Raw genomic sequence first — 17,859 nt, 5'->3', positions numbered from 1 at the left:
CACGATCAGACTATGAGAGCAAAATTGGACGATGCATTCGGTTCTGATGGGCTTTTGATATCCGAGTCTGCCTCTGTAGATGAGCATTGGAATGTATATGCTACCAAACTGCGCAGATGTGCCACAGAAGTCTTGGGAAAACCTCAGAAATAGAACCAAGATTGGTTTGATGATTCAGATGCAGAGATCAAAAAGCATGTTAATTATTTCAGAGCATCTCTTCGCAGTCCTGATCTTGACAAGCGTGAAGTAACACACTACAACCTGAAAGTGAAGGTCCGCGCCCTCAGAGACAAATGGTGGCTGAATAAAGCCAATGAAATGCAATCATACGCTGACACAAACCAAACAGGCAGATTATTCGAGTGCCTGAAAATATCTTTGGTCCCAAATCAGGGAAGATAGCACCTGCTTATGACAAAGATAAAACCTGTCGGCTGACGCAACAGTGTGATATCCTTGCTCGGTGGGCAGAACATTTTGATGACGTTCTTAATCCCAACCATCAGACGACTGATATTCCATACACAGAATCACTGCCAGTCGATGAACAACTTGCTGATGCCCCTTCGTTCAGTGAATTCATTTCAGCATTGGCTAAGCTGAAAAATAACAAATCAGCAGGATTAGACAACTTACCATCAGAACTTTATAAATATGGTGGACCAAACATTACGAACCCACTGTTTGTTCTAATTTCAAAGATTTGGGTGTGCGAAATAATTTCACAAGATTGGAAAGATGCCTGCATTTGCGAGATTTACAAAGGCAAAGGTAACATTTCTGACTGCAGTTCTCACAGGGGAATCTCTCTTCTCTCAGCAGCGGGGAAGTCCTGGCTCACGTACTTAACAACCGGCTAACGCACCTTGCAGAAAAAGTGCTACCAGAGACCCAGTGTGGCTTTCGCCCGAACAGAGGCATAGTGGATGCCATATTTGTTGTCAAACAAATGCAAGAGAAAAGTTTAGAACAACATCAGTCTCTGTTCATGTGCTTTCTAGACCTAAAAAAAGCATTCGACCGAGTCCCAGGGGAAGCTCCCTGGATTATACTAAAGAAAACCGACTGTCCTGACAAAATTATTAACTTGATTAGATAGTTTCATGACAACATGATGGCAAAAATCCGCCATGAAAACGAGCTTTCAGACCAGTTTCCCGTGACGTACGTTGTAAAACAAGGCTGTGTACTGGCTCCCACACTCTTCTCACTTTATTTCGCAGCTGTTACGACCAAAGCCTGCAGTGGTCAAATGGGTCTTAACTCGAGAACATCTCTCGCCTCAGAGCAAAAAGTCGCGCGAATAAAATATGTATCTTAGAAATTCTTTACGCAGACGATGTATGCACCATGGCTAATTCTCCTGAATCTCTCCAAACATACATGAACCTGCTAAATGACTCCTGCAGAAGATTTGGTTTAGTCATGAGCATCACCAAGACGCAAGTCCTTCAACAACCACTTAGGGGTTCCAATACAGACGACTGCAGTATTAAGTTGGACAACAAACATTTGGAAAACGTGACACATTTTAAATATCTAGGTATCCAAATTACAAGCGACAACAGCCTGACACCAGAAATTGCAGCTTGTATAGCCAATGCAGCCTCAGTTTTCGGCAAACTGAATCACCGAGTATGGAAATCATATGATCTCAAACTACAAACTAAAATTGCGGTCTACAAATCAATAATATTACCAACTTTACTCTACGCCTCGGAAACTTGGTGCTGTTATAAAGCTGAGATTAGGAGGCTAGACACCTTTCATCTTCGCTGTCTGAGATCAATTCTCCGCATGAAATGGGAAGACCGTGTTCCAAACACGGAGATTTTGCGTCGCGTAAAACTGCCTGACATTGAAGCTCTCTTAATGAAACACCAACTGAGATGGAGTGGCCATATCATACGCATGGACGACAGTAGACTTCCCAAAGCAGTGTTCTACTCAGGGCTCTCGTGTGGAAAGCGGCGGCAAGGTGGCCAACACCTGCGATATAAAGACACCATCAAACGCCACCTCACAGCCTGTGGCATTCCGAGCAAACGTTGGGAGGAGCTTGCATTGCACCGATCCGAGTGGCGCTCAACTGTACGCAGGAGTGTGGAACAATTCGAGCATATCCGCCTAAAAAACCTGGACGATAAATGAAAGCTCCGCAAATCTAAGCCCAACCCTAATTACATCAATACGTTTAACTCCACTACTGGATCTTCAAACCAAAGCTCGGTTTTGAAAGCCACATCCGAGCCCACCATAATACGGACTAAACGACTGATGGAGACGCTGACGTGATGATTATAAATGAGCTTAGTTATGAGAGTGAAAGAAGGTGTGAATGGAAAATAATGTTTCATGTAAAGTTTTTGTACTAGATATTGAAGTAATCGGTCACGTGAGGCATGTTCGCGAATGACGTGTGTGTTAATTCGTACCGGAAATTTCTTATAATCTACTTTGGCAGTTTATGGTACTGTGGGATGTGTTTATGACTTCACTAAAGTAGTTTTGTTAAGAGGGAGTTAATTTTATATTTGCGGATTTTCAAAATTTATTTATATTAATTTATTGTTGTGATTGAATGACAAATTTTGATTGGTTTTGTTTATATGCGCAGGATTGAGAGGGTTTGGTTCTGCTTTCCGATTGGCTGTGATGTTTCTCTGCCAATCAGAAATTCTCATATTCGTGGGTATTTTGAGAACTAGAAGAGATGTGTAGAGCCGGGGCTCGGATCTCATACTGATCAGACCTATCGATAGGTGGTCCGCCGAAAATTATTAATATCGTAATATTTCGGTACCAAAATGTGAGAGAAGTGCCGTAAAGTGTGGAAGAGAGTTCGATTTAACGCACGGTGTGAAATTGAGAACTTTTAGTGACGTTTTAAGGAAGTAAACTCTGCGTGGCGTGTTGCTTACTCGTGAACGTGAACATTTTGTTAAGTGAGACTACGGTTATGAATGATGTATGCTTGTGGACTTTTCAGACTTTGTACTGTTTAGAGTAACGTTTGGTAGCAACTGGTGTATGCAAGCTAACCATAATAGAGTGTAATTTTGCGCAAATAAATTCTTTCATTTAACTATTATTAACCTTCCAACGACAAAAAAAGTTTTTGGCGACTTGTGTTTACTATGTGTACAGCTGTTTTTCTATAGCTTTCTCCAGTTGAGAACTGCAGTTCAGTAAATTCAAAGAGGCGTGTGTGTGTGAGAAGTGTTTCACCACAAGGTGAGTGGAACTTTATAAGCAGCAGAATCACACCGCGACACTGCAGATTCAGTTTAAAAATGACCACGTGATTCAGACAGATTTCTGGTGCAGTATTCTAGACATTGCATTGAAAATACTGAGAAGAGTAACATTGTTAGGAGAGGTACAGAAAAAATTTAAAACACTGTTTGCTGTAATATACATATTGTTTTCATTTAATATTCATAAACAGGATGCATAAAATCAACAAAATTAATTGGTTCTTTTTTCATACAACTTCAGAATTTGGTAAATAAATGTTCCTTGCATGCAGAGAATTCAGCGTGTATTTCCCTAAAAGTAATGGTTACTCCTTTAGCTTCCTCTTTCGGCATCTTGTTGACGTAGTGTTCTGAATTAGCTATACGTACACTGTATGCATGAAAAAAGTTCATAATGTCTTTCTATACACATTGAATCTAAGGAAACCAGCTGTTCAGTCTTTCCACTACAATGGAAAGTACAATCTGTAGACTGAACAAGTTTGTAATTGTGAAGTGCTTTAAATAAATGGAGCGACCACCCGATATCGGCATGAGTACAGTGCTGTTGCAGAGCAATGTTATAGATACCGTCAGGGCCACACAGCAAATGTCTGGGGGAGAATGGGATGGATTGTACTCTGTGGTCATATGCTGATTGGTACAGGATTCGGTATTACACACTTCACCCAATTCCAACTCTGTAAACTGTACTTTAACACTTCTCAGTACATTTTTGATCTCTACCACAGAATTCCAGTCACTGTCCGCTGATGCTTCTTTTCCAATGCTTATGCGCTTTGAACAGTTAGTTATAAATTATATGTTGAATTGAAAAGCATTAAAGTACTGAGAAAAATCGGCAGCTTCTTACCCACCACATCTACACCCTGTCCTTGCAGTAGCACTGGAATGTTCTGAGATGGCTAGTATGTTGGAGACCATTACCTACCTGCATCGTACAGTGTTGGATCCCCAGCATACTTTTTCAGACATTCAGGGACAGGCTGGGTGACTAAATCGATGAGTGGGAAGGATAACAGCAAAACATTGTCCTGCTCCAACATGCTGGCCAAGTGCGCTACAGGGACCGAGAGCATGCATATCTCGACAGGAAGGTGGTTGCTTCTGGTTATGACATGCTGGAGGTCTTTGCCAGTTCAGACACGCTTGAGTTCACTGCTGGTCCAGACACACTGCAAGTCGCTGCTGGTCCAGACACGCTGGAGTTTGTTGCTGGTCCAGACACACTGGAGGTTGCTACTGATCCAGACACACTGGAGGTCGCTGTTGGCCCAGACACACTGCAGGTCGCTGCTGGTCCAGACACACTGCAAGTCGCTGCTGGTCCAGACATACTGGAGTTTATTGCTGGTCCAGACACACTGGAGGTTGCTACTGATCCAGACACACTGGAGGTCGCTGTTGGTCCAGACACACTGCAGGTCACTGCTGGTCCAGACACACTGGAGTTTGTTGCTGGTCCAGACACACTGGAGGTTGCTACTGATCCAGACACACTGGAGGTCGCTGTTGGTCCACACACACTGCAGGTCGCTGCTGGTCCAGACACGCTGGAGTTTGTTGCTGGTCCAGACACACTGGAGGTTGCTACTGATCCAGACACACTGGAGGTCGCTGTTGGTCCAGACACGCTGGAGGTCGCTGCTGGTCCAGACACACTGCAGGTCGCTTCTGGTCCAGACACACTGCAGGTCGCTGCTGGTTCAGACACGCTGTAGTTCGTTGCTGGTCCAGACACACTGGAGGTTGCTACTGATCCAGACACACTGGAGGTCGCTGTTGGTCCAGACACACTGCAGGTTGCTGCTGGTCCAGACACACTGCAGATCGCTGCTGGTCCAGACATGCTGGAGTTTGTTGCTGGTCCAGACACACTGGAGGTTGCTACTGATCCAGACACACTGGAGGTCGCTGTTGGTCGAGACACGCTGGAGGTCGCTGCTGGTCCAGACACGCTGGAGGTCGTTGCTGGTCTAGACATGCTGGAGGTAGCTGCTGGTCCAGACATGCTGGAGGTCGATGCTGGTCCGAACATGCAGGAGACTGCAGAACAAAGAAGATAACAAAGAAGGAGAATAAGAAGAAGAAGAAGAAGAAGAAGAAACAATAAACATCCACAGAAAGAGACATGGAGTTTAACATAGAACTGGAACTTGACACACAACCACTATGTGTGGCAATTGTAGCAAAGACATCTAATGAATAATTACTCTTCCGCTTCTTCCTATTCTGCTGCTGGGAGGTGCTCGATGATCTCGGTGGCTGCTGCCGCTGCTGTTGACACTTCATGACTATTACTCCATTGACTGAGACTGGTGGGTTATCACATTTGCCCCTGTCATCAACCACATGACTGGTTGTAGCATTGCTGCATCGCTATTGGCCCCCAACAATTTTCAGGTGGGGGAGGGGAGAACATTACGTTCCTACAGGTTGCTCAGAAAAGTGGTGGGGGAATAAATCCCGTTCAACCACCCTCTGTGACAATTTTGTGAACTAGCTGAGTCAGTCTGAGACTGGTGGCGAAGAACACACATTTATCTGTTAGACGTATGGATGGGACATTTCAGAAAAAGTAAACAGTTTCAGCACAGGCAGACCATCTGCAAGAGTTGTAAAATGCATCTTTCACCCGTCACAATGCATCACCATTATTTGCTGGAAAGTATTCTTCCCACGCTCATCCATTATACTTTCCAGTCTTAATGTAGGGAGCTATGGACACAGTCCTCAGCTACATGCTTACATATTGTACACTCATTAAAATACTCCCTTGCCATCACTTGCATCTCCTCAATTGAACACATTCTGAACAAGATGGCTACCCCAGAGCAGATGAGTGACTCGCCTCTTGCGCTTTGTAATATAGACTGGACATTTTGTGAAAGGTCGACAGTTTCAGCAGAGCATTTATCAGCCTGAGTTGCAAAATGTAACTTCAACCCATCCCACTGCTTCATTGATATTTGATTAAATGTGTTCTTCTTCTTACTTTTTCTGAGCATCATGCAGGGAGCTATTGATGTGGTATTCAGATGCATGATTACAGCTAATATAGCTGTTACACTGCTTCTAGTCTGACAGCAACGTCTCATCCATTGAGGACATTGCACTTACAATAAAGTGACGACTTATGTCCATCCTCTCTTTCAGCTCAGCACAGACTTAGTCTTTTTCCCACCAATTCCCAAGTGGGGAAGTAGGAAATGGGAAGTTAGGGAGGGGAGAGGGAAAGTAGGAGAGGAGGCAGTCCAACAGTGGCATCTGGTGATGGTATAGTGAACCAAGGCTCCAAAATTTAAAATTCCCGCCATTTTTAATTTCCCATAATTTTTTTAGGAATTACCACCATTATTTGAATTTCTGGCCTTTTTAAATTTAATCAATTTGCATAATTAATTTAATTAATTTTCATGTTATATTAATTAATTTGCATATGAGTTTAGTTGCGACATTGCCACATCTATACCTCTCGGAGACAAATGGGGGAAGGGATTATCCAAGAAGAACAGCCACCTTGAATAAATTTGGCAACAATGCAGGATGAACTTTGCTCCCCTACTGACGTGTTATTGTGAGAACCTTGTTAAATCCACATTCAAAACGGTTCCTACCTTCATTTCAAACGATTATATTTAAACAGAGGATCGCTGAGACGAGTGTTGGCTGCTAATCTTTCTTAACGTATTTTTCCATTCTTTGCTTTCACCGTATGGCTTGGTTTTTGGTAGATCAGTCAGAATTTTCAATTTTTTCGTCTCTCTCCACATGCGTAATGTCATAAAGCCCTGGTGAAACTGATGACCAAACATTTAGACATGTTTGGGAAAAACACCGTGGTTTGTGTACGACTACACTGTGGTGATTTCTTCTTTATGGATTTATAATTCACATCAGGGCTCACAATTCCCTTTGAATGTATATATGTATTATGGTGTCCCAGCATTCTTGTCCAACCAAAATATCTCTGGAACAAAAACAGCTATTGGAAAACGACTTTCACCGGTATCAATGTAGGGCTGGGGCCCATGAATGTACATATTTGGAAACATTCTAAAACGAAAGCATATGTGTTTTTTAAATGGACCTCCTGTATTTTTTCTTCAGCAATCCATAGCATGACAAAGCACATACACAGTGGCGTTGATTGAATCGCAATATTCCCATTACATCCCGAGGTATTAAGACGCGAAGTTGACGCTTGAAACACTCGACATGCGCTGCTAGCGCACGTCCTGAGGCTCAGGCGTGAACCCCATGCTGCCCGTAATCGCTATGTGGTTGACCTGTGTAATGACACCTCCATACTTATCAAGAGGTCCCAAACGAACAATACGGTCTGCTGCCATCCTGCATTAACGTCGAACATTCCAGCAGGTATTTATCCCATAGGCTAGGGGTGATGTAACATATCTCTGTACCGCAACGTTAGTCACAAAGTTAACTTCGTTTATCGTTAATCCGTTACTAAAAAGGTAATGCCGTTCAACGTTAAAACTTTACTTTACTGTAGATCTAGCGCAAGTGACAGTTAATCATTCACTCGTAATAGCAAAATTCATGTTGATGGTTTTAGTGAAACGAGCAAGTGGACTAAAAGTTTACCATTTATTAGGTAAAAATGTTTTGATTTGGGAAGTTCAGGTAGGACATAGAAGATGAATGTAAACATGTATAACCAATTAATTTTATTGTCACATAATTATAAATGTTATGTTTATCTAATGCGTTAAATGACAAATTGTTGCAAACAAATGTTTCTTAACATCACTGGGTAAAATGGCCCTTTGTAGAAACTTCCACTGTGATACCAGCACTACATACTAAACATAGCGTTCATATCTCATGCTCATTGGCTTGCATACATAGGGTCACTCTGCGGATGAAGGATGCCCTACTTCGTACTACTGTTTCCTCTTTGATGGCTGTACAAGCATCAATAATGCATTGCTTCATGTCCTCTGGTGTTGTTGGTTCATGTTGGTAAACAGCATCCTTCACTGCTCCCCAAAGAAAATAATCCAGCGGTGTAAGGTCCGGAGATCGGGCAGGCCACCTAACTGGGCCACCTCGTCCAATCCACCTACCAGGGAACTTACGGTTCAGAAGTCGTTGTGCTCGTAAGGCGTTATGTGCAAAGCATTCGTCATGCTGATACCACATGACCATTCTCCGGTTCAGAGGTACGGTGTCCAAGAGAACAGGAAGATTGTGTCGTATAAATCTGGAGTATTGTCTGCCATTTTGGATGCCATTTATAAAGAAATGTCCGATAATGGTATCTCCAATAATCCACACCAAACATCAACTTTCCACGGACGTTGATGCTCTACCTGACGGAGCCATTTTGGATTGTCTGCGGACCAATAATGCATATTCCTCATATTGACAATTCCTTTGTTGGAGAATGATGCCTCGTCGGTAAAGAGAACAATTGCAAAAAAAATTTTGATTAGTCAGAAGTTTTTGCTGAGCCCACCGACAAAATGTTACCCTATTGCGGAAGTCATTTCCATGAAGATTCTGGTGTAAATGAACATGGTAAGGATGAAATTTATGACGTTTAAGAATACGCTGTGCACTTGATTTCGACACACCAACTTCACGTTCAATTTGACGTGTGCTGATTTGAGGATTCACAGCTATGGTAGCGAGCACAGCAACTTCAGCACGTTCATCTGTGCGTGTTCTAGGACGATGTCGAGGTCTTGGATTTAAGCTTCCCGTTTCACGTAGACGAGATGTGAGACGACCAAACATCCGGCGCGAAGGCGATGGCTTGTCTTCTGTACAGTCGTTCTGCCTGAACAGCATTTCGTCCACCTACAACAGGGTACAGTACAGGTATGTAGAGTAGAGTAGAAAACAGACATATTAACTTAATAATCATATTGTTCGCTAACAGTACTATCAACAAACAAGCAATCTCATAACGTATTTCCCGTCAACGTACATTCTCCATACATCAGCAGCATTTCTACCATATATTCATGTGTGTACATTATACTGTACAGTATAAGTTCCACAACACAACGTTTATTCACAATGTGTACTTCCTCCGTGCCGTCACTAGATTACTCTGATGCACGACTACACTGGCAAGCGATGTACTGCACGCCAAAGCAACAACAAATGGGATACTCGGAGGGTGGTGGAGTACAGGAGTTTGCATGGGTCGCAAATCATAAACAAGGCGAAGTGGTAACTGTGGCAGTAGTGGGAACTACGTTGGACACTTGACTAGGTAGAGCCAGGCCCTGCGCGACAGGCACAATGGGTCATATAACGCATTAGATAAACCTATTTTGGGTGTGCAGGATAAATAAGACAACCTGACGGGTGTACACTGATCGGTACTGGTTCATATTGTGTACGTAGATACGTAAAACGTGCAAGAGGGAAACCATTATGTGCTTATGAGAGTTGATGGCAGCAGACCGTATTATTCGTTTCGGACCTCTTGATAAGTATGGAGGTGTCATTACGCATGTCAATCACATCGCGGTTACGGGCAGCATGGGGTTCACGCCTGAGCCTCAGGACGTGCGCTAGCAGCGCATGTCGGATGTTTCAAGCGTCAACTTCGCGTCTCAATATCTCGGGATGTAATGGGAATATTGCGATGCAGTCAACGCCATTTTGTATGTGCTTTGACATGTTATGGATTGCTGAAGAAAAAATACAGGAGGTCCATTTAAAAAAAAACATAAGTTTGTGTTAAAAAACACATATGCTTTCGTTTTAGAATGTTTCCAAATATGTACATTCATGGGCCCCAGCCCTTCATTGATACCGGTGAAAGTCGTTTTCCAATAGCTGTTATTGTTCCAGAGATATTTTGGGTGGACCAGATAGCTGGGACACCATGGAGTCTTTCAGGGAATGGGCTGCTCTGATTACTGGAATCAGACCACAAAAGAAAGTGGGGTGTGAATTGTAATTACAGCAACTGGTTCAAATGACTCTGAGCGCTATGGGATTTAACATCTGCGGTCATCAGTCCCCTAGAACTTAGAACTACGTAAACCGAACCAACCTAAGGACATCACACACATCCATGCCCAAGGCAGGATTCGAACTTGCGACCGTAGCGGTCACGCGGTTCCAGACTGAAGCGCCTAGAACCCCTCGGCCACAACGACGGGCGCTCTTTAATTCAATCAACAGCAAAGATCTCTTCGGATTATGTAGGATATGTCTTCCGTGAATTGGGTGGGGGGGGGGGGGATGAATAAATCTGAATTGCAAATTGCACCGAATGATCACTCACAGAAGGGGAGAGAACAACAGAAAACCACTGCATGCTACAGAAAAACAGGTTGTATCCTTCGATTACAGGTAGTAAATCCGTTACACCAGACAAAAATGTTCATTAATTTAATATAGCATGAAACGCAAACCATACAATTAAGGGTTCTTTTTACTCTGAAAATTTTGCACTATGCTATTAGGAAGGGAATTATGGACGGAAAGCGAGTCAGAGTCAACCCATGAAAAACACACTAATTTAGATACAATTCGTTACATGAAATGTTAGCACCGATATAGAGGTTCGTTTAATGCACCCTATTTTGCTCTTTCTAATAGGAATCATTCCTAACTATGAATTACAGATCTGTGTACTCTTTTTGGTCTGTACCACAAGAAGACCATGTTGAACCTAATGGACAAATAATAGCAAAACTCAACAAGCTAGGTGGAACTGCATTCGCTGTAGGTATTAAATGATAGAATGATTAGTGAAATATAGGCTACTAGGAAGCAGCACAGTCGTTTATAATTCATGATACACAAAATCCGATGGGTCTGGTCAAACTCATTCAAATTACAAGCTACAATAAATTACCCGCTCCTTGCAATCGCTTTGACTAACTTATTAGGAGTGGGAGAGACACTGCATTGAACCAAAGCGACTGCGCTCTTGGAACGTAGTTTGGCTCGGAATAAGAACAAAGCACAATCACAGTTTCATGCATTGTACGCGGATTTAATACTAAACAAAACGCGATCCTCACTTAGAACATTACTGATAAGTAAACCAATGTAGACGCATTAATTTCTACACTTGCGTCTACATTATGGCCTACACAAGGCAAGCTAAACTTTCACTGATCATGCTCTGAACAATGGAGGTACACTTGACTCGAGAGCTCCAGCATGTCTGTCTTAAAAAACAGCCAACGGACGACAGTTGATGGTAGGGCCTCTACTTTTACGTGGGGAAGGGGGGGGGGGGCAGGAGACCGTTACATGGGCCTAACCAATAAAGCGGGCTCAAAAAGCGGAGAAGCTCAGGGTTCGCAGGATGCTGTGTTGCTCGACATCTACGGAATACACTCAGGGAGGTTGGTATTGCTATGCTTGGAGGGAAGGAAACTTTCCTGGTCTCCACGATATGTACGGAAAAACTCAGCCACACATTTAAATCTTATAGAAATTGTTTAGGACGTGGTAAGTTCCAGAAGAGGTTGGTGATTTTAAAGGAAATTAGAAAAATATGAAAGAGGGCAAAAAGACATACCCCTTTCAATTTCATACTTTCATTAAGTTGAGAATGTGGCACAAATTTAGAAAAAGGCATTAAATCTCAAAACGGGTACACAATTATCTTGAATCACTATAACAAAAAAGTAATATATTCCTTACAATCAAGTCTTACTTATTAATAAACCTACTGAAGGTCGTTTTAAAAAAGTATAAATCAAAAATAAGATTGGAAGGAATACTCTTAATAAACTGTTTGGTTCTACACAGGGAAATAAAATCTGGATGACGAGGAGAATGGTGGACATCTATATACTAACCAAGAATACCATGCTGTTGTGATGCTTGAAAAATGAAGATGTTGTTGTTGTTGTCTTCAGTTCTGAGACTGGTTTGATGCAGCTCTCCATGCTACTGTATCCTGTGCAAGCTTCATCACTCCCAGTACTTACTGCAACCTACATCCTTCTGAATCTGCTTGGTGTATTCATATCTTGGTCTACCTCTACGATTTTTACCCCCCACGCTGCCCTCCAATACTAAATTGGTGATCCCTTGATGCCTCAGAACATGTCTTCTAGTCAAGTTGTGCCACAAATTTCTCTTCTCCCCAATCCTATTCAACTCCTCCTCATTAGTTATGTGATCCACCCATCTAATCTTCAGCATTCTTCTGTAGCACCACATTTCGAAAGCTTCTATTCTCTTCTTGTCCAAACTATTTACCGTCCATGTTTCACTTCCATACATGGCTACACTCCATACAAATACTTTCAGAAATGACTTCCTGACACTTAAATCTATACTCGATGTTAACAAATTCCTCTTCTTCAGAAACGCTTTCCTTGCCATTGCCAGTCTACATTTTATATCCTCTCTACTTCGACCATTATCAGTTATTTTGCTCCCCAAATAGCAAAACTCCTTTACTACTTTAAGGGTCTCATTTCCTAATCTAATTCTCTGAGCATCACCCGATTTAATTCGACTACATTCCATTATCCTCGTTTTGCTTTTGTTGATGTTCATCTTATACCCTCCTTTCAAGACACTGTCCATTCCGTTCAACAGCTCTTCCAAGTCCTTTGCTGTTTCTGACAGAATTAAAATGTCATCGGCGAACCTCAACGTTTTTATTTCTTCTCCATGGACTTTAATACCTATTCCGAATTTTTCTTTTGTTTCCTTTACTGCTTGCTCAATATACAGATTGAATAACATCGGGGAGAGGCTACAACCCTGTCTCACACCCTTCCCAACCGCTGCTTCCCTTTCATGCCCCTCGACTCTTATAACTGCCATCTGGTTTCTGTAGAAATTGTAAATAGCCTTTCGCTCCCTGTATTTTACGCCTGCCACCTTTAGAAGTTGAAAGAGAGTATTCCAGTCAACATTGTCAAAAGCTTTCTCTAAGTCTACAAATGCTAGAAATGTAGGTTTGCTTTTCCTTAATCTATTTTCTAAGATAAGTCGTAGGGTCAGCATTGCCTCACGTGTTCCAACATTTCTGCGGAATCCAAACTTATCTTCGCCAAGGTCGGCTTCTATCAGTTTTTCCATTCGTCTGTAAAGCATTCGCGTTAGTATTTTGCAGCTGTGACTTATTAAACTAGACAGTTCGGTAATTTTCACATCTGTCAGCACCTGCTTTCTTTGGGATTGGAATTATTATATTCTTCTTGAAGTCTGACAGTTTTGCGCCTGTCTCATACATCTTGCTCAACAGATGGTAGAGTTTTGTCAGGACTGGCTCTCCCAAGGCCGTCAGTAGTTCTAATGGAATGTTGTCTACTCCCGGGGCCTTGTTTCGACTCAGGTCTTTCAGTGCTCTGTCAAATTCTTCATGCATTATCGTATCTCCCATTTCATCTTCATCTACATCCTCTTCCATTTCCATAATATTGTCCTCAAGTACATCGCCCTTGTATAGACCCTCTATATACTCCTTCCACATATCAGCTTTTCCTTCTTTGCTTAGAACTGGGTTTCCATCTGAGCTCTTGATATTCATACAAGTGGTTCCCTTTTCTCCAAAGGTCTCTTTAGTTTTCCTGTAGGCAGTATTATCTTATCCCTAGTGAGATAAGCCTCTACATCCTTACATTTGTCCTCTAGCCATCCGTGCTTAGCCATTTTGCACTTCCTGTCGATCTCATTTTTGAGACGTTTGTATTCCTTTTAGCCTGCTTCATTTACTGCGTTTTTATATTTTCTCCTTTCATCAATTAAATTCAGTATTTCTTCTGTTACCCAAGGATTTCTACTAGCCCTCGTCTTTCTACCTACTTGATCCTCTGCTGCCTTCACTACTTCATCCCTCAAAGCTACCCATTCTTCTTCTACTGTGTTTCTTTCCCCCATTCCTGTCAATTGTTCCCTTATGCTCTCCCTGAAACTCTGTACAACCTCTGGTTCTTTCAGTTTGTCCAGGTCCCATCTCCTTAAATTCCCACCTTTTTGCAGTTTCTTCAGTTTCAATCTACAGTTCATAACCAATAGATTGTGGTCAGATTCTACATCTTCCCCTGGAAATGTCTTACAATTTAAAACCTGGTTCCTAAATCTCTGTCTTACCATTATATAATCCATCTGATACCTTCTAGTATCTCCAGGCTTCTTCCGTGTATACAACCTTCTTTTATGATTCTTGAACCAAGTGTTGGCTATGATTAAGTTATGCTCTGTGCAAAATTCTACCAGACGGCTTCCTCTTTCATTTATCTCCCCCAATCCATATTCACCCACTATGTTTCCCTCTCTCCCTTTTCCTACTCTCGAATACCAGTCGCCCATTACTATTAAATTTTCGTCTCCCTTCACTACCTGAATGATTTCTTTTATCTTATCATACATTTCCTCAATTTCTTCATCATCTGCAGAGCTAGTTGGCATATAAACTTGTACTACTGTAGTAGGCAGGGGCTTCGTGTCTATCTTGGCCACAATAATACGTTCACTATGCTGTTGGTAGTAGCTTACACTCACTCCTATTTTTTTTATTCATTATTAAACCTACTCCTGCATTACCCCTATTTGATTTTGTATTTATAACCCTGTATTCATCTGACCAAAAGTCTTGTTCCTCTTGCCACCGAACTTCACTAATTCCCACTATATCTAACTTCAACCTATCCATTTCCCTTTTTAAATTTTCTAACCTACCTGCCCGATTAAGGGATCTGACATTCCACGCTCCGATCCGTAGAACGCCAGTTTTCTTTTTCCTGATAACGACGTCCTCTTGAGTAGTCCCCGCCCGGAGATCCGAATGGGGGACTATTTTACCTCCGGAATATTTTACCCAAGAGGACGCCATCATCATTTAACCATACAGTAAAGCACCATGCCCTCGGGAAAAATTACGGCTGTAGTTTCCCCTTGCGTACTGCGAACGGCTGAAAATGAGGATTAACCTATTGAATTTATAACAGACTCACCAATAAATGACGTAAGGTTATAATTCAAAGAAGGGCAAGATGAAGTGGCTAGAAGAAACGACAAAAAGTTTACAAGAAATGAACATCATAAAAAGGCGTATGTTTTTGATATATTAGTGTTGATTCAAAAATTCACTGTCTAACTCAGGAAAGATAGTGACAAAAAAAGGTTAGGAAAACGAAAGGAAGCAATAAAGAACCCATGAAGAAGTTCTGGGAACATAGTAGGAAATAATCATGTTACCAAACAGAAGATTTGAACTGGCTTTCTAAACAGGACAAACAGATAATAATAATAATTATAATAATAGCAATAATAATATTGAGAATAACATGTAACTTCAGTATCATTAATACGATTTAGAACTGAAAAAAGTAGAATAACTATCCAGGTGGATTTATGATGCTGTATTGTGTACCATTGGCAGGCCCTAAGGTAGCAGAACGGGATAAAAGCGACTCCCCGAAGCGTGAATGAACAGTATTTCCACCGGGTTGAACTCCGGTTGACTGTGATTTGAAACAAGCTGCGCCATCTCATAATAGATTTTTTTAAACGTAATTTAATTCGATTTATAAAGGCATTCATAATTTACTGTTTCCAGTGGAACAGCGTTATTGTTATAGCATCCAAAACATTTCTGCTGTACTGCTCTTTTGCTAGCGAAAAAAAAAACTCGAAAAAACGGCACTTCTGTGATTAGACTATTTTTACCAAGCCAGAGTAGCCCAGCAGGCATGAAAAGCTGTTTGATGTAAATCGAGTTCCTATGACAGTGCGGACGAGAGCAAAAAACATCAATGACCTTTCGCTCCACATTAATTAATTAATCAAATGGATTCTAGCTACAGTCGCAGTCGGTGTACATAGAAGTTTTGTTAATATTTGACGTAAATTCTTTTTTGAAAACTAACCGCCTGTCGACATATATTTTATAGTTACCCATTTCAACGTCTCTCTTAGAATTTTCTCATTCAGTGACAAGGGATCTAGTTTTTATTTCGCTTTATTGCCCATTCGGAGTTCTACATCCATTTGAAACTATCCGTATTTCTAGCTAACACCCAGTCCAATATACAATGCGTACATTTTTCCAAATTTCCTCTCTGAATGAATCACTGAGTGAACGTGTAGGTTTAAATTGTCATTTATATAGTAGGATCACAGCGGCTGGTGCTCCTCTGTGGTAGGAACAGTGTAGCCAACGTTGTTTACGCAGTCAAGGCAAAGAATTTTGTGGTCTTTTTGTCGTCATTCGACAGTAGTTGGGTTGGAGGCGGAAAGGATCCCTCTGATCGTTTCTGGCTACCTGGGGTTTCTGTTACTTCGAGAACGTGCTCAGTCACTCGGGGCTGAAACTGTGTTGGGTAGTAAATAAAAGTTAGTGTGTGGTGGTGTATCGTCATCCTAAATGATGAGCGTATTTGGTTTTCTCGTAAGTTCCAATTTCTGTAGCAGGGTCTCTAAATTTTTCAGAGCAATTCATTATTTTATTTTCTGAATTTAGTAATGCTTTTCTGGACCTTGGTTTGTTTAACCAGAACGTGTGGTGCAGGAAGTCCATTCATCCATCATATGCTTAACATTCAATACTGTAACTTCTCTTTTAATCGCAATGTTCATGTGAATCGTATCTCATGTGTATGTGTATTATTTTTCACTACATATTTAATTCGTTCCAACCTAGTTCATATCATTATAAATTTGGGTTGTTCGTAGCTAATTTAATAGTGAGGACCTTTAAGTACAAATTTATTTATTAATTTTTTATTATTCCACGTGATATTAGTTCCTCTATGTTTCTATTCGAATTCACTGTGTATTTTCGTAGCTTTCACAGGACTTGATAATTTTGATTTTTTCGTGGGAAGGCATCCTGTGATTCACGTGTAGAGCCACCAGGTTTTTGTATCACTGTAATTTGTAATTAGACAAATTATTGCATCTACTATTATTTACGCAATTCGCGAGTATTTCAATCTATGGTATCTCAGCTTCTACGGTGAGGTGTTCCAAATAAATTTCTTTGTGGGAAAGCATTCCGTAGTATCTTGTTTCCGGTAGTACAATTATAAAGTTGGTCATGAACTTCCGAATCTTCAGCTTAGGTTGGTGGAAAAATATCTTTTAATATCTGTTTCTCGTGTGTGTGTGTGTGTGTGTGTGTGTGTGTGTGTGTGTGTATCGTCTGTGCTTGTGTGAAGGTATAACCTGCGTGCCTAAGATTTCCGACTTGAATAATCAGCGCAATGTACCACAGTACTCCGCATAGTGCTTGTGTGTATGTGAATTAAATAACAGGCAATTGCAAATTATGGTTATATTATTCTTGTGAATTATCTCGCATTAAATTTTTATAAATTTTGTTGACGCTTTGCCTCAATACAGACTGCACAGTTCCCCACTCCGCAGAGTTCCTCAGTTTCCACTTGCAAATCAATTTTCAAATAAAATTCCCCATATAACAGCCATTAAAACTCTTTTAATGTATTTCTGGAAATATCGACTGGAATTTATTTTGATATGCTGAGACCATCACCTCTATAATATTCTCCCAGATGATGACGTACTTGTTAGTTTGAAGCTTGTAAGCGTACCGTACCTAAGTGGGCCAAATTCTTTCTCACGGATATTCGCTGGGTGTTGTAGTGATGACAATGTGAAGTTCTCGGAT

The sequence above is a fragment of the Schistocerca nitens genome, chromosome 1 (assembly GCF_023898315.1).
Source record: "Schistocerca nitens isolate TAMUIC-IGC-003100 chromosome 1, iqSchNite1.1, whole genome shotgun sequence".
In the NCBI taxonomy this organism is placed as follows: domain Eukaryota; kingdom Metazoa; phylum Arthropoda; class Insecta; order Orthoptera; family Acrididae; genus Schistocerca; species Schistocerca nitens.
Note: the sequence above shows the minus strand (reverse complement) of the source record.